Here is a 27,832-nt window from a genome sequence, read left to right on the forward strand (position 1 = left end):
AAATAACACTCAGTGCGTTCAAGAGTGACATAAGAGAAACATTTTCACAAGCTGGTCATGGGAGTGTAAATTGGCACAACCTGTCTGGAAAGCAGTCTGGCAAAGTATACGAAGTAAGCTTTAAAACAATGTCCCCTTTGATTTAATTCTGAGAACTTAGCCTACAGAAGTAATAAAAAACATATATTAAAAAAAAAACATATATAAAGATCTAGGTATAAAGATATTCAGAAAGCAAAATTTATAATAGTTTTAAAAGATGGAACCTATGTAAATATTCAACAATGGAAGAACAGTTAAGAAAACTGCAGCCCATCCATGAATATTCTGCACTCTTTAAAAATATCTGTGTGCCTATGGCCCAGCATAGAGCATGTCATCACTGCTGCCACCACCACGACCTACACTCAGGAGGAAGATCCTCTAAGAGGAAGATTCTCACCGTTTCCTGCGGGTCATGGCTAGCAGAACACTGGTGGCATCCCGTAACTGTGCAAATGATGGTACATTTGAAATGAAGAAATGTGACCTTCATGGGTAGTAAGAGGGCCCTCGTATCACAACAGTGCTCGGTAGTGAAGAGAGACTCAGACTCTACAGGATGATACAGACTGTTTGCCAATGGAATCAAACAGAAAGTTATTCGTGGTTTTTGTTACTTATGTAATGTCAAGAAGTTTGTGGGGGACTTGAGGTCGGGATAAAAATCATAGATCATCTCATCACAGCTTACTGGGCTCATGGCTTTAGCTTTACTTGTGGACTTTCTGTCCTAGAAATTTGTAGAGTTTACAGGACAAAGAGAAGGTTGTGCGAAAGGAAAAGTAGGATTAATACACATGTACACTAAGACCTTCTACGGGGATCAGGGCATTGTCAGAGCTCAGGTTGCCCTGAGCACTGGTCTGGCCTGTAAGTACAGTTACCACTCAGTATCCAAGGGGGATTGGTTCCAGGATACCAAGGGGGATTGGTTCCATGGATACCAAAATCCTCAGATGCTCAAGTCCCTTATATAAAACAGCATTGTATTTGCATATAACCCTAGGCACATCCTCCCATATACTTTAAATCATCTCTAGATTACTCATAATACCTCATACAATATAAATGCTATGTAAATAGTTGCCTGTGCATGGAAAATTCAATTTTTGATTTTTGGAACTTTCTGGAATTTTTTTCCCAAACATTTTCAATCTGCAGTTAGTTGAATCAGTGGATGCAGAGCCCATGAATAGGGAGGGCCAATTGTATAATGGAAAAAATGAGGTCTGTTTGACTATATTTGAAGCATACAACATGGCAACTTTGTGGAAATGACCGTTTATTTTCATCTGTGAGAAAAACCACTGTGTAATGGGAACATCTGTTTAGAGAGCAGCAGCCATCACTGATTACTACAAGAAAGACAATTTTCTTCCTGGGCTTAGGTCAGATGGAATGGATGCTCTATGTGTCCAGGAGGCAACAAAGATTGCAGCTGCCTATTATAGATCTGTATAGGGGATCATACTGATACAGCTGCAGACTCAATATTATGAAGGACACAGTATGCATGATCTTGGAGCCGGTTACTATACACAAGAAGAAATACAAGAAGTAAGAAGAGTGACCCTATTATGCTTCTCCGAGATAGAATAGCACACAGCAATACTGCCAGTGTTGAAGAATGAAAGGAAACTGATGTTGAAGTGAAGAAAGAAATTGAGAGCACAGTCTAGTTTGCTACAGTTGATCCCAAACCACCTTTAGAAGAGCTAGGCCATCACTTCTATTACAGTGATCCATCTTTTGAAGTTTATGGATCAAGTGAATCACTTAAAGGAAGACTGCAGGGACTTCCCTGGTGGTCCAGTGGATAAGACTCCATGTTCCCAGTGCAGGGGGCCTGGGTTTGATCCCTGGTCAGGGAACTAGATCCCACATGCCACAACTAAGAGTCCACGTGACACAACTAAGAGTCCGCATGCCACAACTAAGAGCCTGCGTGCCACAGCGAAGATCCCGCATGGTGCAACTATGACCCGGAGCAGAATGAATGAATGAATATTCGAATGAATAAATAAATAAAGGAGCACTGTAAACTTACTATTATGCCTTCAACAGAACATTCAATGGTCAACTTTAAGAAACTTTGTGTTCTCAACCTTATAAGAAATAAAACCCATCAAACAAACAAACAGTTTGTAAACTTGTTTATGCTACTCTATAAAATTAAGTTTAAAAAGATGGGAGAAAAATTTAATGGGTTCCAAAAGTCCAGTGGTACAGTGAAAAGTACATCTTCTTTCCCATGCCCCACAGTTTCCCAATTTCCCTCCACAGAAGCAAATATGTTACTAGTCTCTTCTATAAGAAAAAATGAAATTTTTAAAAACTGAAACAAATCGACAAACCCAAAAGACAATTTAAAATGTTTAAAGGGGGCTTCCCTGGTGGCGCAGTGGTTAAGAATCTGCCTGCCAACGCAGGGGACGCAGGTTTGAACCCTGGTCCGGGAAGATCCCACATGCCGTGGAGCTACTGAGCCCACGAGCCACAACTACTAAGCCCGCGAGCCACAACTACTGAAGCTCACGCGCCTAGAGCCCGTGCTCCGCAACGAGAAGCTACTGCAATGAGAAGCCTGCGCACTGCAATGAAGAGTAGCCCCTGCTCACTGCAACTAGAGAAAGGCTGCACACGACAACGAAGACCCAACACAGCCAAAAATAAATAAATTAAAAAAAAAATTTTTTTTTAATGTTTAAAGGAAAAGTTCATAAATTCTTACATTCAGAAAGAAAAATATGGAGGGAGAAATAGAAACACTTTGCAATTAACGTGAACCAAGTGGTAGAAGATACAAAAAGTATAGGCTGGGGGAATTTGGAAGCACTGAGTTAAATCTATGGGGAGATAGAATAAGATATTAGACATGTAGGATAGGAACTCTCTCATATCTATACTTACAGAAACAACTCATCCTAAAATAAAATCCAATTCGGAAGTCAGGCAGAGATTTTTCCCTCTTGTGTCAGTGAGTCACAAAGCTGTCTCAAGCTTATTCTACCCATCAAGCCAAAAGACATACCACTCTCTTGTTATAAGGATTATAGCTAGGTATGTTTAATGAACAAGTTATTACAATTAGAGGAAAATACCTTATATCTGTTATAAGTAACAAATTGTATCCCTTAACTGTGGCAGTCAAACTACTGCCTTTTGCTTCCTGGCAATGTTAACTCTACTAATTTATTCTCTAACACAGAAATAATGCCCCCCATGGTGGGCTGCCTACTGCAGTTACTCCATGCAGAAAAGGAGAGAGCTTCTGAAGATCTAAGAATAAGTGTATTAAAATACAAATTTCATCTTCATTTTGACTGCCATTATAAACTGAGGTATCACAGAGTGACTTGTTCACAGACAAAAATTTCCCAAGCAATGGAATAGCTGAGTCACTATTCACCAAAGACTTAATTATCTCATATAGTCAGTGAAAGAAAATGATACAACATTACAAAAGTCATCTATTTTTGTAGTCTTTGTTCAGGGTTCCAAAAATGAATTTCAATATGGTTGCTGACTCTGAAAGTGATTTTCACACTCAGATTTACCTCTTAAAACATTTGGGTACATTCTTTTTCTGGGATTAAATTAAATAACATCTATGCATCAATCGAGTTACACCAGAGGGAATGCTCCACCAACTTCTAGCTGAGTTTACAATATAACGTTAGCTTTTTCTAGAATGGGCAAGTCAACTGAGCTGTAACATTCCCTTGGGCTTTATGCCATTTCTCAAGTTTAAAATTGAAACATCAGTTGAAGAAAAATAGGTACAACCTAACAGCCTATGCAACTTAATTACAGGCAGATTAAGCTGCACACATCAGCTTCAGAACAAAAAGAGTTAGAAAAAAACTAAAAAAATCAAATATGAGATTTTTACTGCTGAAATGGTCTATAAAATACTCTCATGGATGAGATACCTTAGGACCTCAAAGAAGTTGCCTGTACAAGAACACAAAACAAATAAGGCAAGCTGGGAGTGGGGGCCAGGGCCTCTAAAACATTCTATTTCACAAATCAATAGCCTCCACAATCTCAAAAATATCTATATAGAAAACTGATTAAACTTTCAAATGACAAATTTAAGAATCACTCACTTGACTCAAAATATTCGCAATAAATAACCTCATTAGAAAGGATCTACATACCAGTAAAAATGGTTAACATTTACTGAATTCTTACTGTGTGCCAGGCTCTATATTAAGTCCTTTACATGTATTTAATTCACTTAATTCTCACCACTCCCCTGTGAGGTACTATTATTAACCCCACTTTAAAAACAAGAAAATTGAGGCAGAGTTTCTGGCAAATTACTTGCCAGAAGTCACCAAGCAAATAAGAACTAGGGTATGAACCCATGTAATGATCTCCTCAGCTGTAGTCCCTAACTCCCCACTTCTGACCTCGCAGCTCTTAACCATTCTACTATACTGCCTTTTAAATTTTAGTCCAATTTCTCATTTTACAGATAAGGAAACTATGTCCCCAAGGAAGAGATAAAATTCAATCAAGGTTGAAAATCATTTAATAACAGTACTAATATTAGGATGCAGGTTTCCTATTCCCATTACGCTCTCCTATTTCACACTGGGCTTTTCCTATTTTTCTATCATCCTATTATCCTCTTTCACATTGGGCTTTTCCTATTTTCCTATCATTTTTCCTATTTCACACTGGGCTTTTCCCCTCTTCTGGTCTTTTTCAAAATTAATTTGTTTTTCTGAGCATAAAATACTTATCACTGAAGTCAAGAAAGTACAGTAAAGTATAGAAGAAAATTAAAATTATTCCTCCCAGCTTCCAAGGATAATCATTGTCAACAGTTTAACTTATTTATTTATATGCATTACAAGACCAACACTCCATTGCCCTGCCCCATATGTTTAAAGAAGTTTAGAGACCTACTTTGTAAGTAGTTGTATATTAATTTGACTTTTTCACTTAAATCACTATTTTCCCAAGGCATTAAATATTTTTTGAATATGACTAAATGGCTACATGACATTTCATAAATTTCATTAAGATATTTAACCATAGATCTTCTGACTATATATATAGAAGACTTCTTGCAATTAATGTCTTTGATGAAAGTGTTATACATATATCTTTATGCAACATATCTGTTAATATTCTTAGATTAAGTCCCTGAAAATGATATTACTGAGTTAAAGGGTATAACAATATATAACACACATGTGCTGCTTACTATTGCCAAACTATTCTAAGTGCTTCACAGATATTAGCTTGTTTAATCCTTGCAACAACCCTGAGAGATGAAATGAATGCCCAGAGACAACAAGTGACTGGCCCAAGATCATACGGCTAAGAAAGTGGCACAGCCAGGATTCACACCCAGCTAGTCAGAATCCAGGATCCAGGCTCTTCATCATTATGCTGGACTATCTTTTTTTTTTTTTTTTTAACATCTTTATTGGGGTATAATTACTTTACAATGGTGTGTTAGCTTCTGCTTTATAACAAAGTGAATCAGTTATACATATACATATGTTCCCATACCTCTTCCCTCCCTGGACTATCTTAATTCCACACTTTTCAACCACATGATGCCAAGTCTCCTAGACGTTTACTACAAATGTACAAAAATCATCTGAGGAACCTGTTTTCAGTAAGCATCTCAAGAGATTCTAAAGTTTGAAACCATTATCCTGATCTAAAAATTTTTAAATAGTACAACATCTAATAAACCCTTCTCATAAAACCACTGACAGACCACTGACAGTTTATATTGGTTGATATTTATATTTATATAAATGATATTCATATATAAATGATAATATATAAATGATAATAACATATATAATAAATAAATTTATCATATAAATGATAAATTTATAAATGATAATATATAAATTTATATATATAAATATATAAATGATATTTATATTGGTTTAATATACAAATGGGAGGGCCAAGTAAGAGAACACTCAAAAATGGTTAAAATACGTCTTCATGACCTGGGATTAGGCAAATGGCTTCTTAGACATGATACCAAAAGCACAAATAGTAATATAAATTTAAAATTTTAGGGTTGTTACAATTATTTTTAAAATGAAGGATAAACTGAACTTCAAAATTTAAAACTTCTGTGCTATAAAAGACACCACAAAGGAGCTTCCCTGGTGGTGCAGTGGTTCAGAGTTCACCTGCCGATACAGGGGCCACGGATTCGTGCCCGTGCGGGAAGATCCCACATGCCATGCCGCGGAACGGCTAGGCCCGTGAGCCATGGCCGCTGAGCCTGAGCATCCGGAGTCTGTGCTCCGCAACGGAAGAGGCCACAACACTGACAGGCCCGCATACCACGAAAAAAATAAAAAATAAAAAGACACCATAAGGCCACATATTATGTGATTCCACTTACATAAGTAACCTAGAATAGGCAAATTCATAGAGGCACAAAGTAGAAATAGCAGTTATTAGAGCCTCGGGGAGAAGAGGAGAGTTACTATTTAATGGGTACAGAGTTTCTGTTCAGGATGACGGAAAAGTACTGAAAATGGAGACAGCAGAAGCAAGAAGAACTACAATCCTGCAGCCTGTGGAACAAAAACCACATTCACAGAAAGACAGACAAGATGAAAAGGCAGAGGGCTATGTACCAGATGAAGGAACAAGATAAAACCCAAGAAAAACAACAAAATGAAAGGGAGATAGGCAATCTTCCAAAAAAAGAATTCAGAATAATGATAGTGAAGATGATCCAGGACCTCGGAAAAAGAATGGAGGCAAAGATCGAGAAGATGCAAGAAATGTTTAACAAAGATCTAGAAGAATTAAAGAACAAACAAACACAGATGAAAAATACACTAACTGAAATGAAAAATACACTAGAAGGAATCAATGGCAGAATAATTGAGGCAGAAGAATGGATGAGTGACCTGGAAGACAGAATGGTGGAATTCACTGCTGCGAAACACAATAAACAAAAAACAAAGAAAAGAAATGAAGACAGCCTAAGAGACCTCTGGGACAACATTAAAGGCAACAACATTCGCATTACAGGGGTCCCAGAAGGAGAAGAGAGAGAGAAAGGACCCGAGAAAATATTTGAAGAGATTATAGTCAAAAACTGCCCTAACATGGGAAAGGAAACAGCCACCCAAGTACAGGAAGCGCAGAGAGTGCCATACAGGATAAACCCACCAAGGAGAAACATGCCAAGACACATGGTAATCAAATTGGCAAAAATTAAAGACAAAGAAAAATTACTGAAAGCAGCAAGGGAAAAACGACAAATAACATAAAAGGGAACTCCCATAAGGTTAACAGCTGATTTCTCAGCAGAAACTCTACAAGCCAGAAGGGAGTGGCAATGATATACTTAAAGTGATGAAAGGGAAGAACCTACAACCAAGATTACTCTACCTGGCAAGGTTCTCATTCAGATTCGATGGAGAAATCAAAAGCTTTACAGACAAGCAAAACGTAAGGGAATTCAGCACCACCAAACCAGCTCTACAACAAATGCTAAAGGAACTTCTCTAAGTGGGAAACAGACGAGAAGCAAAGAACCTACAAAAACAAACCCAAAACAATTAAGAAAATGGTAATAGGTACATACATATCGATAATTACCTTAAACGTGAATGGACTAAATGCTCCAACCAAAAGACACAGGCTTGCGGAATGGATACAAAAACAAGACCCATATATATGCTGCCTACAAGAGACCCACTTCAGACCCAGCGACACATACAGACTGAAAGTGAGGCGAAGGAAAAAGATATTCCATGCAAATGGAAATCAAAGAAAGCTAGAGTAGCAATACTGACATCAGATAAAATAGACTTTAAAATAAAGAATGTTACAAGAGTCAAGGAAGGACACTACATAATGATCAAGGGATCAATCCAAGAAGAACATATAACAATTATAAATATATATGCACTCAACATAGGAGCACCTCAATACATACAGCAACTGCTAACAGCTATAAAAAAGGAAATCGACAATAACACAATAATAGTGGGGGACTTTAACACCTCACTTACACCAATGGACAGATCATCCAAAATGAAAATAAATAAGGAAACAAGCTTTAAATGATACAACAGATCAGACAGATTTAATTGATATTTATAGGACATTCCATCCAAAAACAGCAGATTACACTTTCTTCTCAAGTGCGCACGGAACATTCTCCAGGATACATCACATCTTGGGTCACAAATCAAGCCCCAGTAAATTTAAGAAAATTGAAATCATATCAAGCATCTTTTCTGACCACAACGCTATGAGGTTAGAAATCAACTACAGGGAAAAACACGTAAAAAACACAAACACACGGAGGCTAAACAATACATTACTAAATAACCAAGAGATCACTGAAGATATCAAAGAGGAAATCAGAAAATACCTAGAGATAAATGACAATGAAAACACGATAATCCAAAACCTATGGGACGCCGCAAAAGCAGTTCTAAGTGGGAAGTTTATAGCTATACAAGCCTACCTCAAGAAACAAGAAAAATCTCAAACAATCTAACGTTACATCTAAAGGAACGAGAGAAAGAAGAACAAACAAAACCCAAAGTTAGCAGAAGGAAAGAAATCATAAAGATCAGAGCAGAAATAAATGAAACAGATACAAAGAAAACAACAGCAAAGATCAATAAACTAAAAGCTGGTTCTTTGAGAAGATAAACAAAATTGATAAACCATTAGCCAGACTCATCAAGAAAAAGACGGAGAGGACTGAAATCAATAAAATTAGAAATGAAAAAGGAGAAGTTACAACAGACACCACAGAAATACAAAGCATCCTAAGAGACTACTACAAGCAACTCTATGCCAATAAAATGGACAACCTGGAAGAAATGGACAAATTCTTAGAAAGGTATAACCCTCCAAGACTGAACCAGGAAGAAATAGAAAATATGAACAGACCAATCACAAGTAATGAAATTGAAACTGTAATTAAAAATCTTCCAACAAACAAAAGTCCAGGACCAGATGGCTTCACAGGTGAGTTCTAACAAACATTTAGAGAAGAGCTAACACCCATCCTTCTCAAACTCTTCCAAAATATTGCAGAGGAAGGAAAACTCCCAAACTCCCAATTTTATGAGGCCACCATCACCCTGATACCAGAACTAAACAAAGATACTACAAAAAAAGGAAATTACAGACCAATATCACTGATGAATATAGATGCAAAAATCCTCAACAAAATACTAGCAAACAGAATACAGCAACACACTAAAGGATCATACACCATGACCAAATGGGGTTTATCCCAGAGATGCAAGGATTCTTCAATATACGCAAATCAATCAATGTGATACACCATATTAACAAATTGAAGAATAAAAACCATCTGATCATCTCAATAGATGCAGAAAAAGCTTTTGACAAAATTCAACACCCATTTATGACAAAAACCCTGCAGAGAGTGGGCATAGAAGGAACCTACTTCAACGTAATAAAGGCCATATACGACAAACCCACAGCAAACATCATTCTCAATGGTGAAAAACTGAAAGCATTTCCTCTAAGGTCAGAAACAAGACAAGGATGTCCACTCTCACTGCTATTATTCAACATAGTTTTGGAAGTCCTAGCCACGGCAATCAGAGAAGAAAAAGAAATAAAAGAAATACAAATTGGAAAAGAAGAAGTAAAACTGTCACTGTTTGCAGATGACATGATACTATACATAGAGAATCCTAAAGATGCCACCATAAAACCACTAGAGTAAATCAATGAATTTGGTAAAGTTGCAGGATACAAAATTAATACACAGAAATCTCTTGCATTCCTATACACTAATGATGAAAAATCTGAAAGAGAAATTAAGGAAACACTCCCATTTACCATTGCAACAAAAAGAATAAAATACCTAGGAATAAACCTACCTAGGGAGACAAAAGACCTGTATGCAGAAAACTATAAGACACTGATGAAAGAAATTAAAGATGACACCAAGAGTTGGAGAGATATACCATGTTCTTGGATTGGAAGAATCAATACTGTGAAAATACCTATACTACCCAAAGCAATCTACAGATTCAATGCAATCCCTATCAAATTACCAATGGCATTTTTTACAGAACTAGAACAAAAAAATCTTAAAATTTGTGTGGAGACACAAAAGACCCCGAATAGCCAAAGCAGTCTTGAGGGGAAAAAACGGAGCTGGAGGAATCAGATTCCCTGATTTCAGGCTATACTAAAAAGCTACAGTAATCAAGACAATATGGTACTGGCACAAAAACAGAAATATACATCAATGGAATAGGACAGAAAGCCCAGAGATAAACCCACATACCTATGGACAACTAATCTATGACAAAGGAGGCAAGGATATACATTGGAGAAAGGACAGTCTCTTCAATAAGTGGTGCTGGGAAAACTGGACAGCTACATGTAAAAGAATGAAATTAGAACACTCCCTAACATCATTCACAAAAGTAAACTCAAAATGGATTAGAGACCTAAATGTAAGACCGGGCACTATAAAACTCTTAAGAGGAAAACATAGGAAGAACACTCTTTGACATAAATCACAGCAAGATCTTTTCTGATCCACCTCCTAGAGTAATGGAAATAAAAACAAAAATAAACACATGGGGCCTAATGAAACTAAAAGCTTTTGCACAGCAAAGGAAACCATAAACAAGACGAAAAGACAACCCTCAGAATGGTAGAAAATATTTGCAAATGAATCATCAGACAAAGGATTAATCTCCAAAATATATAAACAGCTCATGCAGCTCAATATTAAAAAAACAAACGCCCCAATCCAAAAATGGGCAGAAGACCTTAATTGATATTTCTCCAAAGAAGACATACAGATGGCCAAGAAGCACATGAAAAGCTGCTCAACATCACTAATTATTAGAGAAATGCAACTCAGAACTACAATGAGGTATCACCTCACACCAATTAGAACGGGCATCATCAGAAAATCTACAAACAACAAATGCTGGAGAGGGTGTGGAGAAAAGGGAACCCTCTTGCACTGTTGGTCAGAATGTAAAATGTTCACTATGGAGAACAGTATGGAGGTTCCTTAAAGAAGTAAAAATAGAATTACCATATGACCCAGCAATCCCACTACTGGGCATATACCCAGAGAAAACCATAATTCAAAAAGACACATGCACCCCAATGTTCATTGTAGCACTATTTACAATAGCCAGGTCATGGAGGCAACCTAAATGCCCATCAACAGATGAATGGATAAAGAAGGTGTGGTACATATATACAATGGAATATTACTCAGCCATAAAAAGGAACGAAATTGGGTCATTTGTTGAGATGTGGATGGATCTAGAGACTGTCATACAGAGTGAAGTAAGTCAGAAAGAGAAAAACAAATATCATATATTAACGCATATATGTGGAACCTAGAAAAATGGTACAGATGAACCGGTTTGCAGGGCAGAAACTGAGACACAGATGTAGAGAACAAATGTATGGACACCAAGTGGGGAAAGCAGCAGGAAGTTGGGGTGGTGGTGTGATGAACTGGGAGATTGGGATTGACATGTATACACTGATGTGTATAAAATGGATGACTGATAAGAAAAAAAAAGTACTTAAAATGGATGAAGGTGATGGTTGCAATACATTGTGAATGTATTTAATACCACTTAAAATGGTAAAAATGGTAAATTTTCTGTTATGTGTATCTTACAATAATACTTTTTTAAAGGCACCATTAAGACAATCTACAAAATGGGGAAAAATATTTGCAAATCATTCATCTGATAAAGGAACTGTATCCAGGATATACAACTCAATAATAAAAAGATAAGTAATCCATTTTTTTAAACAGGGAAAGGATATGAACAGACATTTCTCCAGAAAAGTATACAAATGGCCCATAAGTACATGAAAAGATGCTCAATATTACTAGTTAGTAACTGGGGAAATACAAATGAAAAACACAGTGAGACACTTCATACTCACTGAATGGCTACAATAAAAGAGACAGATAATAACAAGTTTGAACAGGAAGTAGAGACACTGAACCTTCATAAATTGCTGGTGAGAAGATAAAATAGTACAGCCACTTTGGAAAACAGTTTGGCACTTCCTCTACACAAAAACTTGTACATATATGTTCACAGTGGCATTTTTCTTTTTCTTTTTTTAATATTTATTTATTTGGTTGCATGGGGTCTTAGTTGCAGCAGGCGAGCTCCTTAGTTGTGGCACATGGGCTCCTTAGTTGCAGCCTGTGAACTCTTAGTTGTGGCATGTGAACTCTTAGTTGCGGCATGCATGTGGGATCTAGTTCCCTGACCAGGGATCCAACCTGGGCCCCCTGCACTGGGAGCGCAGAGTCTTATCCACTGCGCCACCAGGAAAGTCCAGGCATATTTTAATAGCCAAAAAATAGACATGACCCAAATATCCATCAGCTGATAAATGGATAAATGAAATGTTATATATATATCCCTACAAAGGAATATTATTTGGCAATAAAAAGGTATGAAGTACCAATACATGCTACAACGTGGACGAATCTCGAAAACTTAGGCACAAGAGGTCACATGTTGTATGACTCCATTTATATGAAATTTCCAGACAGGTAAATCTATAGAGACAAAAAGTAGATTAGCGGTCACCAGAAGCTGGGAGAAGAGGAAATGGGGAGTGACTGCTAATGGGTACAGAGTTTCTTTTGGGGGCAACGAAAATATTCTGGAATTAAATGTGGTAATCACTGCACAATTCTGTGAATATACTAAAAACAACTGAAGTGTATCGAAAAACTAAAAATAAACTAAAAAATATGGTTAAGAAATTCATGATAAGGACATAAATTTTGAAATTAAGTGCTTAGAAGTGGTAATTTAAGACTGTAAGTAGAGCTTCCCTGGTGGCGCAGTGGTTAGGAATCTGCCTGCTAATGCAGGGGACACGGGTTCGAGCACTGGTCTGGGAAGATCCCACGTGCCGCGGAGCAACTAAGCCTGTGCGCCACAACTACCGAGCCTGTGCTCCAGAGCCCGCGATCCACAACTACTAAGCCTCCATGCCACAATTACTGAAGCCCACGCACCTAGAGCCCATGCTCAGAAACAAGAGAAGCCACCGCAGTGAGAAGCCTGTGCACTGCAACAAAGAGTAGCCCCCGCTCACCACAACTAGAGAAAGCCTGTGTGCAGCAACGAAGACACAATGTGGCCAAAATAATTAATTAATTAATTAATTAATTTTTTAAAAAATGACTAAGTATATGAATTTAGAGAGAGAATGAGGCGTGGAATCTAAAGGATAAAGGTAAAGTCTTTATGGAAACCATAAGCAATGGAAACAAAGATGGAAATGTCAAAACTGTCAAAAAAGTCAAAAAAATTAAGAACTAGGAAAGTATGTGTCACACAAACAAAAGTTTGAAAAGTTCTATTAAAATTCACACTGAGGAAAATGGAAAAGTAAGTTTCAGAGTAGAGAGAAAACAAAAATAACAACCAAAACAAAATCATTCAATGACTCATCTAAAGAGATTCCCTGATGACTTAAAAAAAAACAATCTAACTTAGTACATAAAAAACAGGTTAAGAAAATACACATACAGTCTAAATTTATAAAATTGAAGGCGATATGGACAGACTTCACCAAGTGTAGAGCACTAGCAATTTTGGGTAAAACTGAAATTTAACCAGAATACTTTGGATACACATTAACAATATTGCTTTTACACAGCAAATTTATAGGACAAGATGAACTGAACTATGCTGGATTCCCTGTCAGTAAATCAAGCACTCCCTTTTTCCTAAATAGACTGAGGTGATGATGAAAAACGGATGATGGCACACTGCACTCCAGAATGTCAGCTCCATGGGGGCAGGGACTTTGTTTTGTTTAACTAGAACAATGCTTAGCACACAGGCAGAGCTCAATAATATTGGCTAAATGAATCAACGCACTTTGAAATCTGTGTATATATTTTAGGAATTCCCATCTAGATTAGGGAATTCTTCACATCTAGAAACGGAATTTTAATGAAGAGCCAGAGATAACTGAGCTCTAAAACTAGAGCTTCAGGGAAGAAAAGAATTTTCCTTGAAATACCACACTGACTGGAGGCAGATAAGAAGCCTACATAACTTGCTTGTGCTGTTAAACACTTAAACATAATGATAAATTTCTTTTATTTTTTACATTGCCAGCATAATGAAAAACATAAATGAGTCCGTACAATTCTAAAGAGTTAACTTTTTAAAAATAACTATATACGCTTAGAATTCATCATGGTCAAGTTATAGGAACACACAATACACAAGATAAAATCCCCTAAAGACAAAGATATGATTTAAGTAAAATACAATAGATAAAGCCACTATCTAAGAGAGCTAAGCAGAAAATATAAAACCTAACTGTTAAAATCTATTCAATACTAACTAAACTTAGAACGATGAACACAGAAAGAAAACAAAATCCTCCAGCTTAAAGGAATTCAATTCAGTATAATAGACAAGAAAAAACTACTAGACAGTGATAAACACCATAACAACGATAAGAACAATTTCTAACAATGCCTGATTCAGCTAATTTACTTATAAATTTACATGGAGGATCAAAAAAAGACACATCTTCAGATGGGAAAAGACACATACTATAATTTCACTCATATGTGGAATATAAAAAACAAAATAAATGAACAAACCAAACAAAAACAAACATGTAGATACAGAGAACAGAGTAGTGGTTACCGAAGAGGAAGGAGGGAGCGAAATGGATAAGGTCAACTGTATGCTGTATGGTGACAAATTGAAACTGAATTTTTGGTGGTGAGCACAAGGTAGTATACACATAAGTAAAAATATAATGTTGTACACGCAAAATATATAATGTTATAAACCAAATTACCTCAATTGTTAAGAAGACACATCTTATTTTAAAACATTACATGTATAAGAAGTTTCTATACCTGTCACATAAATAGTAAAATCAATACCAACGAAACAAATGGTGTTTTTTAATAAAAATATCACTAAGAAGGTTGCATTTAAATATTTAATCAACACAGTTATTACAAAAGTTTGTTCTTTAAATCAAAGTACTCTATTGTTAGAATAATGACAAATATCATTAGTTAGTTCATTTCACCTCACCTCTCTTTTTAAAAAAGATACTTGTGGGCAATAGACATGCAATTAAAGCTGTAGTTCAAGTTCAAACAACTCCCTCTGAACACACTAAAAAGACAGCCCACTAAAACATCCTGTTATATTTCTCATATTTGAATACTGTCTTAGATTTACCTCTACTAAGAACTTTATTTGAATCTAAAATATCCAGCAAATTTTGGGACTTCCCTGGTGGTCCAGTGGTAAAGAATCCACCTTCCAATGCAGGGGACACGGGCTTGATCTCTGGTAGGGGAACTAAGATCCCACATGCCGCAGGGCAAGTAAGCCCAAGCGCCACAACTACTGAGCTCACGCACCTCAACTAGAGAGCCTGCGTGCAGCAAACTACAGAGCCCAGGTTTTCTGGAACTGGCACGCCACAACTAGAGAAGAGAAAACTCACACACCACAAGTAGAGAGAAGCCCATGCGCCGCAACAAAAGATCCCACAAGCTGCAATGAAGATCCCATGTGCCGCAACTAAGACCCAACGCAGTCAAAAAATTTAAAAATAAGAAAAAAAATTTTTAAATACCAAAAAAAAAAGAACAAGCAAATTTTGAGATGAAATGTTGTTTCGCTTTCCATTAATAAATAGGTATGTCTTTAAATAGATCAGTTTCAACTCCAAAGTTTAGTAAAGACATAAATTGGTTCAAGTATGAGAGATTTCTATTACTAAAACTAATTTTAGAGTATTTAATCTGAGCAAACTTGATGCTATGTAAAAAAGCTTAAGCAATTTTTGGCACTTTCTGTTGATACAGGAGTTCACTTGATAGTTTTCCAAAAATTATGCTGCAAATACTGAACTTTTAAATAGTCATAAACTAGAAAATTAATCATACCTTAACTTTTTTCTTCATTCTCAAATTGTTTTTCAAGATCCTGAGATAGTTACACTCTGTTTCAGGCATATTATCTTAGTAGCAAAGCCGGATTTACACTAAGGAAGTGACAGTGCAGATTTTGGGTTTTGACATGCACGCTTTACAATAGAAAACATTGTGCAAGTAAAAAAGTACTAATGTTGAGAACTACAACATATGCTAAATAAAATGGTACATTTTTTTAAAGTAAGACTGCTGCTATATACTTATACTGGGCCAAAATTCCTAAAAAGCCATTCCTCCAAAATCTCCTTCTTCCCCTACCCCCTGCTCAAAATAACTTTTTCCATCCTAGAACTCATAAAATGTATTTAAAATACATATTTCAGTACATCTTTATTATCTTTCCATTAATGGATATCTCTCTGAAAATGAAAATATTTTATTTGACCCCTTTGCTCCAAAGCAACTTAATTATGTTTTTCCATTAAATTTATTTATTTATTTATTTATTTATTATTATTATTGGCTGCATTGGGTCTCCATTGCTACACACGGGCTTTCTCTAGTTGCGGAGAGCGGGGGCTACTCTTTGTTGCGGTGCCCGGGCTTCTCATTGTGGTGGCTTCTATTGTTGCAGAGCACGGGCTCTAGGCACGTGGGCTTCAGTAGTTGTGGCTCGCGGGCTCTGGCGCGCAGGCTCAGTAGTTGTGGCACGCGGGCTTAGCTGCTCCGAGGCATGTGGGATCTTCCTGGTCCAGGGCTCAAACCCATGTCCCCTGCACTGGCAGGCGGATTCTTAACCACTGTGCCACCAGGGAAGTCCCGTTAATTTTAAATATAAATGTTTAAAATTCACTCTAAATTTAATGGAGGGCCTTAATCCATTGCCAGTGAGCTTCCATACCCACCACTCCACTGAACAGCCCTCAAGTCACTGATGAGACTACTACCTGACAAATCCAAGGACTGCTTTCAGCTCTTAAAAGGTGACACGAGTATTTTCTCAAAAACTCTTCCCTGCCTTGTTCCTCACAAATCCAATCTTTCCTGGTCCTCCTACTTCTCTGGTTGTCCCTTCCAACTCTCTTTTCTTTTTCCCTCACAGCAGTTCAAATGTTGATCATCCCCAGGGTTCTTTCCTAGCTTCTACTTTTCTAGGATGTACAAACCTCCCTGGGCGTGTATTTCCTACAGCCTTCACTATATCGGGTAGTGACTCCCAAATCTGTCTCACTCCATCCAGATGATTTAGTTGCACTCTGGGAATTTATCTCTAACTGATCTTTCTACTATATCACTCTACTGGGTCTTCTTGCCTCTGAGCACAATTCCAATGTCTTTCATATTGTCACTAAGACTGCTGCTCTAAAAACAAAGTTTTAACCGTGTAATTCTATTACTTAAAATCTTTTGCCACCCCTCACCACTTGTCCTAAAGGAAAAAGGAGCATGACATTAAAATCCCTCACAGCCTCGTCCTGAACTGTTTTTTCTGCCTCATCTTCTATTCCTCACCTAAATGATATCACACAAAATCAGTTTCTCAAACAAGCCAACTATTTTTATTCCTATCAGTACCAATAAAACTATCACTCATGCTGCCTAAAATGTACTTCCCCCTCATTTGCATGCTAAAACCTGCTCTCCTTTTAAGATTTGTTTCAGATATCACCTCTGGAGAAGCCATTCCCTCCTTCACGTTGCCTTCTCAATTGGTCATTCCATTCTCAACATTTCTACTGCAGTCCCTTTGAATAGCATCTCTCTAAGCAATTATTTCACTGAATTGTAATTTTTTGTAGACATGTCCACTTACACAGAATCCCTAAAAACAGGGGTTATATCTTTTCACCCCTTTATCCCTGTCAGCTAGCAAACATGCCATAGTAGATGCTTAATAAAAAGATGTCCAATAGGCAAATGTTATGTAATTATGTCGCTCTCTATTTTAAATACTCTGATGTTTTACAGATGGCCAACAGGCACATGACAAGATGCTCAACATCACTAATCATCAGAGAAACACAAATCAAAACCACAATGAGATATCACTTCATACCTGTCAGAATAGCTATCTTCAAAAAGACCACAAATAGGGCTTCCCTGGTGGCGCAGTGGTTGAGAGTCCGCCTGCCGATGCAGGGGACACGGGTTCGTGCCCCGGTCTGGGAAGATCCCACATGCCGCGGAGCGGCTGGGCCCGTGAGCCAGGGCCACTGAGCCTGCACTCCGCAACGGGAGAGGCCACAACAGTGAGAGGCTCACAGACCACAAAACAAACAAACAAAAAAAGACCACAAATAATAAATGTGGCAAGGATGCGGAGAAAAGGGAAACCTTGTATACTGTTGGTGGGAATGTAAATTGGTGGTCACTACGTAAAACAGTATGGAGGTTCCTCAAAAAACTAAAAATAGAACTACCATATGATCCAGCAATTCCACTCCTGGGTATATAGCCAAAGAAAATGAAAACACTAAATCAAACAGATACTTGCTGGGCTTCCCTGGTGGCGCAGTGGTTGAGAGTCCGCCTGCCGATGCAGGGGACACGGGTTCGTGCCCCGGTCCGGGAGGGTCCCACATGCCGCGGAGCGGTTAGGCCCGTGAGCCATGGCCGCTGAGCCTGCGCGTCCGGAGCCTGTGCTCCGCAACGGGAGATGCCACAACAGTGAGAGGCCTGCTTACTAAAAAAAAAAAAAAAAAAAAAAAGATACTTGCACCCCAACGTTCACAACAGCATTATTTATAATAGCCAAAATATGGAAGCAACCTAAGTGTCCATCAAAAGACACACACACACACACACACACACACACACACACACACACACACACACACTGGAATACCACTCAGTCATAAAAAAGAATGAAAAATTTTCCATTTGCAACAACATGAATGGACCTAGAGGTCATTACGCTTACAGAAATAAGTCAAAGAAAGACAAATACTATATGTTATCACTTACATGTGGAATCTAAAAAATAAAACAAGCCAATTAATATAACAAACAGAAACAGACTCACAGATATACAGAACTAATGGTTACCAATGGGAAAGGTGAGGGGAGAAGGGCAAAATTGGGGTAGAGGATTAAGAGGTACAAACTATCAATAATACATATAAAATAAATAAGCTTCGAGGACATTGTACAGCACAGGAAATATAGCCAATATTTTATAATAACTTTGAGTGGAGTTTAATCTATAAAGAATTTGAATCAATATATCATACACCTGAAACTAACATAATACTGTAAATCAACTATATCTCAATAATAAATACTCTAATGTTTGACCCTATGAACTAATATATCCCAGTGTTTTATTTTAAAATATGATCAATACAGATTCAGTCCATGACAAGGCAGATAAACTGGCAAGATAAAGTTGATGAATAGATGTCTGGGAAAAAAACATCACTTATGACTAAACCCCATAACTCAATGTCAGAGTTATTCACAAAAGATACTAAGTACTGTATCAATGATATAGACTTCTCTCATAGAAAGGAGATTGCTACTTCAAATTATAATTTCTTTAGGCCTTAATTTTCTCTTCTCTGAGAGAAATACAAACCATTTACCTTATGGATATTAGAATACTCATAAAAGACTAGAAAACTTTATTTTTGCTAAAATGCATTCTTCTTTTTTTTTTTTTTAAATGCATTCTTCTTTGACAGCTCCCAAGGCTGTATAATTTTCACTGAGTTGGGAAGTAAGCTGAGTGTAGCAGAACGGATGACAGTACTCAATTATTCCACTGATTTTTCCTAAATGAATATTAATTACACTTCCCTGCCCAATTATGTCATGTTTGGCCATATAACTTGCTTTGGCCAATGAAATGTGAGTGGAAGTGACATGTACCACTTCTGGGCAGAAACTTTAACTGTAATTCCATGGCTCTGAATAGCTCTTCACCTTCTAATACCTACTACCAGAACATGTATGTCCCAGACAGGAGTTGCTCCTTCAGCCTGAATTCCAGAAAGGAGAACAACTGTGGATGGAGCTGCCATCTACCTAAGTATTTAACATGAGCAAGAAATAAATCTTTGTTGTTATAAGGCACTGAGCTCTTCGGGTTGTTTATTACCACAGTATAACTAGCATAAACTAATCAACACACTGAATCAGTTGTTCTTCCTCTATAATATCATAATACACAGGCATATGACACTATAAAATATTATACTAAAGGTTTTTTATTGTCTTATGCAAATAGACTTATGATTTTAAGAGGGCAGACTCTTCTTTTTTCATCTCTAGCACCTGGTAGTAGAAGACTGATATATTTGACTGATAGTTTGCTGAAAGAACTATGTAAGTTCTTTCTATTTAGTTCTTTCTAAACTATTATGTATTTTCCAACAAATGAAGTTACATAGTTACTGAAAATTTTTTAAATGTAATACAAAAATAACTTATATTGTTTAAAAAAAAAGCTGAAGAAATCAAAATACCTTATACTGTAAAGAAAAGTTGAAGAGATCTGATGACCATCTATTTTACCTGATCTTAGGTAAAATATCTTAACATTATTCTAAAAGGTTTTGCCAATATATTTATCAAAGATTTCAATAATACCATTTTACTTACAACATATTCACTTGATAACCAGAAAGGAAAGAAGTGTGGGAGCAGATGTCCAAGCTGATGCACTGTAAAGTTCACATGCTTCCTTATCGGTTCATATTTACAAATGTTTAGTTATTGTTTCTAAACAGTTCCTATAGGAATGGCTGACCTAGAAAACTGACAAATAACAACTCAGATGAACCAACACATAAAAATGAATAATTCAGTAATTTTAAAACTGCTAATCTAAAAAGTCACTTAGGGGCTTCCCTGGTGGCGCAGTGGTTGAGAGTCCGCCTGCCGATGCAGGGGACACGGGTTCGTGCCCCGGTCCGGGAAGATCCCACATGCCGCGGAGTGGCTGGGCCCGTGAGCCATGGCTGCTGAGCCTGTGCGTCCGGAGCCTGTGCTCCGCAACGGGAGAGGCCACAACAGTGAGAGGCCCGCGTATAGCAAAAAATAAATAAATAAATAAAAATAAAAAAAATAATAATAAAAAGTCACTTAGCACTGCGATAAAAAACATATAACCTCTAATGGTATTAGTAAATTAGGTCATTAAGAAAAGGTTATGTCCAATACCACATGATACCACTTATATGAGGAATCTAAAACATGACACAAATGAACCTATCTACAAACAGAAACAGACTCACAGACATAGAGAACAGCCTTGTGGTTGCCGAGGGGGAGCTGGTGGATTGTGAGTTTGGGGTTAGTAGATACAAACTATTATATATAGAATGGATAAACAACAAGGTCCTACTGTTTAGCAAAGGGAGCTATTTCAATACCCTGCGATAAACCATAATGGAAAAGAATGCATATATGCACAACTGAATCACTTTTCTGTACAATGGAAACTAACATAACAGGAACTTCCCTGGTGGCACAGTAGTTAAGAATCCGCCTGCCAAAGCAGGGGACACGGGTTCGAGCCCTAGTCTGGGAAGATCCCACATGCTGCAGAGGAACTATGCCCATGAGCCACAACTATTGAGCCTGCGTGCCACAACTACTGAAGCCCGTGTGCCTAGAGCCCGTGCTTCACAACAAGAAGCCTGTGCACCGCAATGAACAGTAGCCCCGCTTGTTGCAACTAGAGAAAGCCTGCGCATAACAACGAAGACCCAACGCAGCCAAAAATAAATAAATAAATAAGTAAACAGATAAATAAATTTTTTAATTAAAAAAAAGGAAAAAAGGAACACTTTGGCCATCTAAACACTAACTTTTCCTTTTTTTTTTTTTTTTTTTTGCGGTACGCGGGCCTCTCACTGTTGTGGCCTCTCCCGTCGCAGAGCACAGGCTCCGGACGCGCAGGCTAGGCGGCCATGGCTCACAGGCCCAGCTGCTCCGCGGCATGTGGGATCTTCCCGGACCGGGACACGAACCCGTGTCCCCTGCATCGGCAGACGGACTCTCAACCACTGCACCACCAGGGAAGCCCTAACTTTTCCTAGTTTTTAAGTTAAATGATGTCAGAAAGCTCAAAGTCACAGTACCAAAGCAGCTTATAAATTATAAAACTGTTTAAATATAAGGTATTATTTTTAAAAGCCTCCTCATTAAAAGGAAAGTTCTGCCTATAAATGTACCACATCCAAAAGAGACAGAAGATAATCAAAGAACTAACACTGGAAAAGGGGAGATTCTGGAAAGACTTTGAGAATCTAATTGAAAAAGTCCTCTTTGAACTTAAACCCTTATTAATTAATGGTATAGTGTTCCCAAAATTTCTACTATTTCAAGAGATTATAAAACCAAATCTCCTGGAAATGGAAGTATCCTATAGCCAACAAATAAATAAAAGGACATAAATCTGAATCTACCTAAAAGAGCCATAGTAAACATATTTTCTTTTTAAATGAATAAATTGATGTTGATTTATTTAGAATAGGTGGTATAGTTGCACAGTTCCAAAAGAACTAAAAAGGTACATACGCTGAAAAGTCTTCCTGCCACCTTATCTCAGATCAACTCAGTTTTCATCCCCGAACCCACTCTCAGGTAACCACAGTTACTAATTCCCTTGTATCCTTCCAGATCTCTTTATGCATAAGCAAATAAACAACAAATATAGATTCTTATTTTCCCTCCTTTGCATAAAAGCTAGATTACTATATACATTGTTCTGTGCCTCATCTATCATGTTGTTTTGTTACCTGACAATACATATCGTGAGGAATTCTCCGTATCAGTACAAAGACAGATTCCTCATTCTTTTTACAGACTTTACAATGAAGCAGAATCTCAAAAAGTCAGCCTTACTTTATAACTCATCTTATAATGCCCTTGTGATCATCTCAACAAAGACAAATATGTAATGTTGCTGCAATAAAAAATCTTTGGAATTTAAAAAATCTTATCTGATATTTTTATTATAAAGAATTTATTAAAGTATGGAACATCTATAGAGAAGTGAACAAATAAAAAGTGTATAAGCCTGATGAATCACCACTAAGCCAACACACTTGTGATTTTTTAATATTTCATGATCTATTAGTATCTAGGAAATATGTTAGAGAAAATTAAAAGTGTTGACTTCGTACACTTCCATTTGGGACACAGTTTGGGGGCTTATGTTTCTTATATTCCATTTCACATTCCATTGATCTTTGTTATTTTTCTTTCAAAATTTTAATTAAGTAGTTCGTACATATAAAAATAAACACAAACATATGAATAACAACTAAAAAATAATAAAAGAAGTATTCATGTACCTAACACCTATCTTGAGAACCCCCTCCCTACCCCTCCCATGAGGCAAGCTGTATGCTTAAGGGTTAAGAGTACAGATTCTAGAGGCAGACTGCCTGAGTTTGATTATAAGGTTTACCACTTATTAGCATTATGATTTGGGGAAGTTAAAGTTTTCTGCACTCTTATTTATAAGCTCCTATACTAATAAATGAGAATAATAATAGTGCCTGCTTCACAGCAGGTACTCATTTAATTATGAGAATTAAATAAGTATATATTCGTAAAGTATTTAACACTTTCCAGCATATACTACGTAAAATTTAGCTATTCTTGTATTCACTCTCTGCCACCCTCACAAGGAAATATGTTTACCACTCTATTACTATATATGTAGTAAAATGGATATATGGATGAGAATTGTGATTTTTAAATTTTATACTAACTGGCTACAGAGTCTAAGTATGCCTTTGTAACTTGCTTTTTTCATTCAAAATTTCTGAGATTCATCTACATTGATACATACAGCTATTGTTCATTCATGTTCATTCCTGTACAGTATTCTATGGTGTAAATTAAAAGAAGTATCTACATATTTCTGTCAATAGACATCTGGATTATTTCCAGTTTTTGCTATTATGAAAAATGCTACTACTAACATGCTTGAACATGTCTCCTGATACAGATTTGTAAAAAAGTTTTTCTAGAGTATATATCTAGGTGAAGAACTGCTGGGTCACTAGGTATATACAAGTTTAACATTATAACAATGTCAAATTGTTTACCAAAATGGTTATATTATAGCATCACATGCTTCATTAGGAAAGAAGCAGCATTAAATCAATGATCTAAGCCTCCAATTTAAGAAACTAAAAAACAGAAGAGGAAATTAAACCCGAAGAAGGCAGAAAAATGGATATAATAAAGGACAGAAATCCATGGAACAGATAACAGAAAAAAATAATAAAGAAAAATCTGTTTTAAATAACTGATTCTTTAAGAAGATCAGTAAAGTTGATAACTCTCTAGCCAAAAAGATAAAGAAAAAAAGAGAAAAGATACAAATTATCAGTATTGGGAACAAGAGAGGTAAGTAACATCACTACTGATTCTATAGATATTAAAAGGATAATAAGGTAATGTTATAATTTTATGCCAATAAATCCAACAAATAAGATGAAACAGAAATTTCTTGAAAGACAAAAACTACCAAAGTCAATGCGAGAAGAAATAGACCTGAAAAGCCATACAGCTAACAGAGAAATTAAGCTTATAGTTTAAAACATTCCACACACACACACACAAAAAGACACAAACAGATCCAGATGACTTCACTGGTGAACTCTAACAAGCATTTAAGACTAATCTTTCATCAAGAAAGAAGCAAAAAGCCTGAACAAAATATAAGCCAATCAACCAGCAATGTATAAAAGGATAATACAGTACAATGAAGTGGATTCTATCCCAGTAATGCAAAGTTGATTTAACATTCAAAACTCAATGTAACTGATCATATCAACAATAGAGTACGAGAGTTCCCAGTGCTCTACACTGTCACCCACACTTGATGTTATCTTTTTTTAAATATGTATTTATTTGGCTGTGCTGGGTCTTAGCTGCGGCACACGGGATCTTCTTTGCAGCATGCAGGATCTTTAGTTGCGGCATGCGGGATCTTTAGTTGCAGCACGTGGGATCTAGTTCCCTGACCAGGGATCAAGCCCAGACCTCCTGCATCGAAAGTGCAGATTCTTAGCCACTGGACCACCAGGGAAGTCCCAATACTGTCCAACTTTTAAAATGAGTATAGGGACTTCCTGGTGGCGCAGTGGTTAAGAATCCACCTGCCAATGCAAAGGACATGCATTCGATCCCTGGTCCAGGAAGATCTCACCTGCCACGGAGCAACTAAGCCCGTGTGCCACAACTACTGAGCCTGTGCTCTAGAGCCCACATGCCATAACTACTGAAGCCCATGTGCCTGGAGCCCATACTCCGCAACAAGAGAAGTCACCACAATGAGAAGCCCATGCACCGCAACAAAGAGTAGCCCCTGTTCGCCACAAGTAGAGAAAGCCTGCACACAGCAACAAAGACCCAACACAGCCAAAAATAAATAAATTTATAAAAATAAAATAAAATGAGTATAAATGGTATCTCGAGGTTTACGTTTACAGTTCCCTAGTTACGCTGATCTTATTATCCATTCTTTCTTCCTCTTCTGTGAAATTCTTATTTGTCTCTTTTGACCATTGTTTCTGTTGGGTTGTATTCCTTATTAATTTGGACAAGTTCTTTCTATATTCTGGATACCAATATTTTACAAGTGTATGTACCATAACTATCTTGTTAGTTGTTTTTCTTCATTTTTTTCATTCTATTTTAACGAATAAAATTAATTTTAATGTATTTGAATTTATCAATATTTTACTTCAATGTGTTCTTTTTGTGAATTATTTATGGTATCCTTCTGTACGCCAAGCACATAAAGATAGTCTATATTCTCTAACAAGAGACTTAAAAAAAAAAAAAAAAGACAAATTTTTTTTTTGGCTGTGAGGGGTCTTAGTTGCAGCAAGCAGGATGTTTGTTGAGTCATATGGGACCTTTCATTGCAGCGTGCAGGCTTCTCTCTCGTTGTGGCATGCAGGCTTCTCTCTAGTTGTGGTACATGGACTTCTCTCTAGCAGGCTTCTCCTAGTTGTGGCGCATGGGCTTCTCTAGCAGGCATTTCTTTAGTTGTGGAACATAGGGTCCACAGCGTGTGGGCTCTGTAGTTTGTGGCACACGGGCTCTCTTGTTGAGGCGCGCAAGCTCAGTAGTAGTGGCCCACAGGCTTAGTTGCCCTGTGGCACGTGGGATCTTAGTTCCCCGACCAAGGATAGAACCCACATTCCCTGTGTTGGAAGGCAGATTCTTCACCACTGGACAACCAGGGAAGTAAAATTTCTTTCTTTTTTTGGCTGCACTGGGTCTTCACTGCTGCAAGTGGACTTTCTCTAGTTGAAGCGACCAGGGGCTACTCTTCGTTGTGGTGCACAGGCTTCTCATTGAGGTGCTTTCTCTTGTTGCAGAGCACAGGCTCTAGGCGCACAGGTTTCAGTAGTTGCAGCTCATGGGCTCAGTAGTTGTTGCACATGGGCCCTAGAGTGCATGAGCTTCAGTAGTTGTGGCGCATGGGCTCAGCAGTTGCGGTGTGCGGGCTCTAGGGTGCATGCGCTTCAGTAGTTTGGGCACGCAGGCTCAGTAGTTGTGGCTTGTGGGCTCTAGAGCACAGGCTCAGTAGATGTGGCACAGGGGCTTAGTTGCTCCGCAGCATGTGGGATCTTCCCGGACCAGGGCTCGAACCTGTGTCCCCTGCATTGGCAGGTGGATTCTTAACCACTGCGCCACCAGGGAAGCCCCCTGAAATGGTATTTAAATAAGTTTATTCCAGAACTTAAAGTGACGGACAAAAAAAGTCTACCTTAAAATGAGGCACACAAATGCAACCTTTTAACATGCCAAGAGAGAAACCATCTTGAAAATAAGAAATCATACTTTGGAAACTTCGAATTTTGTCTACTCACTATGAATCAAATCCTCACCACTTTCCAACCACTTTATTATAAAGTCAGCTTATTAAAGCAGATGGGTGTTTCATAACCCACTACAGAACATACCATTTTAGTCAGTAGGGTTATTTGGCTGGGTTAAGGGGAGGCACGGCTTTCCCCTAAACTACAAATCCAAGATTCTTAACCCCAGGGCTTGGACCTTGGTTCCCTAAAGATTTCTGCCCTATTGCCCCACCTCCACAGCCTTCCTGTAATGGAACCTGACAAGTTCACCTCTGTCATTTAACCTAAACTATCTGCTCAATCCAGTAGTAGAGCTCCTCAACACACAGCTGCCTCCGGATTATCCCTCTGGCTTTACGCCTTTTCATGCAGACCTTTATACACCAAGGACACCTGTTATCTTCCATCCTAAATCTTCAGGGTCCAATTCAAGCCTTCTCCACCTTAATCACATAGAGCTCTTAATTCCATTTAGAACTTAATTCTTCCCTAGTTGTTTATGAGGCTAGGTCTGGCTTCCCAATTAAACTATAAGCTCCTCAAAGACTGAAGTGATATCTTAATACTTTCATTATGCCCCATGTTGCCTAATATAGCATATACACTCTTACATGTTTCCTGATTGATTAACTAGATTCTCATCACATAACTTACTCAACTCCTTTAACTCCATATCTTCAAGTAAGGTAAGCCAAGTATGCTAATGATTTTTATTCCTTTTAACAGGGAAAGCATACAAACTTGGCAGTACTGGATAATGGATATTAATCAGAAGACTATTTGAACTGCTTTTACTCACAACACTTCTGATACCAAATGTGTGGCTGTCTTTTCTAACACTACTCCTCCAATTTTCTGAGACAAGCCGAGTGTCCTAAAATTCAATTCAACTCTGACACTATCTACCTGGAGTTAATGTCAGATCACAAAGATTAAGGGCTCAGTCCTACAAGACTGCCCCCACTTCTACTGCCAGTCAAAAGTCCCAGGTTGT

General features: G+C 37.5%; 1 protein-coding gene and 1 pseudogene across 43 annotated transcripts in view; one reads left to right on the forward strand and one right to left on the reverse strand.

The window, feature by feature from the left end:
- SLMAP (sarcolemma associated protein) overlaps window positions 1-27,832 on the reverse strand; it is a 148,070-nt gene that overhangs the window by 107,495 nt on the left and 12,743 nt on the right. The window lies entirely within an intron of this gene.
- LOC132527355 (pyruvate dehydrogenase E1 component subunit alpha, somatic form, mitochondrial-like) lies at window positions 458-27,622 on the forward strand (annotated as a pseudogene).

Source organism: Lagenorhynchus albirostris, chromosome 10 (assembly GCF_949774975.1).
Source record: "Lagenorhynchus albirostris chromosome 10, mLagAlb1.1, whole genome shotgun sequence".
Lineage (NCBI taxonomy): Eukaryota > Metazoa > Chordata > Mammalia > Artiodactyla > Delphinidae > Lagenorhynchus > Lagenorhynchus albirostris.